Raw genomic sequence first — 3,986 nt, 5'->3', positions numbered from 1 at the left:
AGAAATAATACTATTTGAAAATTTTAAAAAACACTATTGAAGAATCAAAATAGAATTCCAACAAAGTCCACAAGAAAGTAGGAAAAAGAAAACAGAGAAATAAAAGGTTGAAAGTAATAGACAAAAGGCAAAAATTAAAATAGCAAACTTAAGTCCCAATATATCAATAATTACACTGTAGGTTGAAAACTATCCAAGGTGGGGGCGTGGCCAGCCCAGGCATGATGGGGCTTCTGCGGCTGCTGCTCCTGGCCCTGCTGGGGTCGGGCCGCGTGGGTGCTGGTGGAGCGCAGACAATCGGGAACCCCAGCCAGGGTTTTCTAGAATTTTCTGTCGGGAAATTTAGATACTTCCAGCTCAACAAGCCTTTTCCACAGGAAGTCTTTTGAGCCACATTTCAAGCAACACGAGTTTCCTCATATGCCAGATACACTCGCAGTATCAAAACACCACAGTTTATTATTCAAGGACTGTCCTTCCCAGTAATTCAGGAACAGACAATGACAGGGGTCTGGTTTCCATTCTGAGGCCAGAGCAGAGTATGTGCACCTGCTATCTGGAGTCTCTGGATGCCAAGCCTGTCCAAAGTGTGGCCATCCCGCCCTCCTACTCAGAAAGAGAGCCTATCCTTGGAGGCTGTAATTTAGAGTTTGATTTAGATATTGATCCTAACATTTACTTGGAGTACAATTTCTTTGAAACGACTATCAAATTTGGCCCAGCAAACCTAGGCTACGCAAGAGATGCAGCTCCTCCGCCCTGCGATGCTGGGATGGGCCCGGAGTCCAGGTGGAGGCTGCAGTACCACGTGCACCAGTATTTTCTGCCCAAGAATGACCTCACAGAAGATGTGCTGCTGCAGCACCTGCGGAGAACAGCCCAGGTGGCCCAGGTGAAGGCCAATGCTGCGAAGGTGCGTACCCTAACAGCTAATGATAAGCCAAGCGTTTCCTTCTCCTCCCTGCGGGGACAAGAAATCATTTATAATGTCATTGTTTGGGACCCGCTCCTAAACACGTCTGCTGTTTACGTTCCGGCTCACACATACGCCTGCAGATTTGAGGCTCTGGAAGTTGGCTGCACTTCCCTTGGAAGAGTATCTACCAAAGTGTTCTTCACTCTTTTTGCCCTCCTTGGGCTCTTCGTTTGTTTCTTTGGACACAGATTCTGGAAAACAGAATTATTCTTCATTGGCTTTATCTTCTTGGGATTCTTCTTTTACATACTGATTACAAGACTGATGCTTCTGAAGTATGACGCGTGACTGATCCTGATGGCCGCAGCGGGCAGCGTCGGTGGAGTTTTCCTGGTGGCCATCTGGTGGCGATTTGGGACACTCGCGCTGTGCGTGCTGTGTGCCGGCCTTGTCCTGAGCTTCCTAGTCTCTGCGGCAGCTTTCTTCACTGCTCGGGGAAACCTAAAGGTTTTTTGGGACAGTGGTGTGTTTGGGGTGACTCTCTCTTGCATCACTCTCTTCATTCCAGTAGTTTTCTTGGGCTGCCTGGGAATCCTGAACATCCTGACTTGCGGCGTGGTCAGCTCCTACTCAGTGGTTTTGGCTGTTGACAGTTACATGTACACAAGCCTTCCTTGCATCACTCTGAATGTTCTCAGGGGAGCACTCAACACAGAACTGTTTTTGCTTTGAAAAAGTCAGGGCAGATATCCACTTACTACTCTGTGATTCTTACTTTTCTAATTTAAACTTTGCCCAAAAAGTTTGACTGAGGCCGGCGAGATAGCTCAGCAGTCTAAAGTGCCTGCTTAGGGTAGCTGAGGCAGGTTCAGAGGACTGAGGTTCGATCGCAGGCACCACATGCTGCGCCAGCCCCACCCTCAGGGTGGGCTGAGCTGGCCAAAAAGAGAGAGAGAGAAAAAAAAAGTTTGACTAAAAAATGTACTATAGTTACTGTGGTTTCTACCATATCTTTGTACATTTTAACAAGGTTTCATGGAATGTTTGTGAATCGTTCTCTGTACCATCAAAATTCCTATACTGCCTCAAGGCTGTAAAAGGCAGAACATACTTTTTTGGAAGGAGGAAGCAAACTGTTTAAAAACTTCCACTATGATTTGTAATAAAAAGTCACTTTGTGTAATTTTTATAATAAATACCTACTCTCAAAAAAAAAAAAAAAGAAAACTATTCAAGTATATCCTGGCTACTAGAAACTCACTCTAAATAAAATGATAGCTTGAAAGTAAGAGTTTTAGGTCTGGCCAGATAGCTCAGTGGACTAAAGCACCTGCTTAGGTAGAAGGCAGAGACTGGGTTTGATCACTAGTGTGCTGTGCCAGCCCCCCTCCCAGGGCACACTGAGAGGGTGACTGAGATGGGGTGTGGTGGTGCACCCCTGAAATCCCAGCACTTGGGAGGCTGAAAACAGGAGGATCACTATGAGTCCGATCTGTATAGTGAGACCCTGGAGACCCTGTACTAAATACATAAAAAAAAGAAAGAGTTGTATCATGAAAACACTAGTCAAAATAAAAACAAGAATGAATATTTTAATATCAGATGAAATTGATATATTAGTCCACAGAGTGAATGACACAAGCAACCAACAATGTCTGATCAGCATTTATTGAACACTTCACCCCATGACAACAGAATACACACTCCCTTCAAGTAACAGTGGAACACAGGTCAAATAGATTATATCCTCAACCATAAATCAAATTTTAACAAAATAATTAAAATTTATGGGGCCTGTTTTCTGACAAAATGGGATTATACTAGAATTTAATGATGAAAAGATAACAGCAAACCTCAAAACAATTGGATAGCAGACAACAAACTCTTATTTAACCCATGGGTCAAAGAAATCTGAAGCAAATCAGAACTTACTGAAAAAAGAAGGAAGCGATGAAGAAGGAGGAGAAGGAAGGAGAGGGAGCGGGGAGGGATCAGGAAAGTGGAGGTGGAGAGGAAAAGAAGAATTGTTAAACTTCATAACAAAATTTTTGAAAGTGGTCAGCTATAAAGTAAATATGTGAAGAGCAAAGTTTATATCCAACTTGAAAATATATTCTTCCACAGATAAATGGATAAACTAAGTGTATATATATATATATATATATATGCAAAAATTACTACTAAGCCATAAAAAAAGATAAGTTTGAGTCTTTTAGGAAAATGGACGCACATTGGGACCATAATGCTAAGTGAAATAAATCAAGTAGAGAAGGTTAAATTATAGGTAGATAGATAGATAGATAGATAGATAGATAGATAGATTTATTATGTATTATAATCATGTACTGATAAAAAATATGACATCAAACTAATTCTATTCACAGTAACAACATTAAAATCTAGGTATATACTTGACAACAAATACAATAGAATTATATGAGCAAAACATTTTAAAAGTTGAGTAAATAGAAATCTTCTATGTATGGTGTTTGTTACTTTTTTGTTGCTGGAACAAATACCCGACACCCCCAAGTTAAAGGAGAAAAGGCTTATTTCAGCTCACAGTTTGTCTCTACAATCCATAGTCAACTGGTTCCAAAGCAGAGCAGGATGGGAAAGCGGCATGGTACGGGAGGAACAGCCCATGGCAGGATAGGCAGGAGACAATAAGCCTTCCTTCCAATGAGGCTACAAGCCTAACAGTTGGTGTCACCCTTACTTTGTCTTCAGTAAATCCATTCGGCCACACCCAAAATGAGGCTAACCCATCAGTGAACTAATCCAATATCCCACATACATGATCCAGCCACCTTCCGAAAGCCCAACCTATGAGCATGTGAAGCTTAGGGAAGAGGGAAGGACATCTAGATGCAAGTCATAACATATAGATAAATTTACTCTAAAATTTATGTGGAAAATAAAGGAACCCAAAGAACTAAAACAATTCTGTGAAAGGAGGATAAAGTGGGATCAAGCAGTGTGGCAAATTTCAAGATTGATTATCAGCTACACTATATTATACATCTATGATAATCAAGGAAGTACAGTATTTTCTGCTTTTTTATTATAT

General features: G+C 41.4%; 1 pseudogene; it reads left to right on the top strand.

Annotated features, from left to right (window-relative positions):
- The first annotated feature begins 214 nt into the window (after window positions 1–214).
- Window positions 215–1,648, top strand: LOC101560754 (annotated as a pseudogene).
- The last annotated feature ends 2,338 nt before the right edge of the window (window positions 1,649–3,986 follow it).

The sequence above is a fragment of the Octodon degus genome, unplaced genomic scaffold, assembly GCF_000260255.1.
Source record: "Octodon degus isolate 3935 unplaced genomic scaffold, OctDeg1.0 scaffold00083, whole genome shotgun sequence".
Classification (NCBI taxonomy): domain Eukaryota; kingdom Metazoa; phylum Chordata; class Mammalia; order Rodentia; family Octodontidae; genus Octodon; species Octodon degus.
Note: the sequence above shows the minus strand (reverse complement) of the source record. Positions and strands in the feature narration are given on the sequence as shown.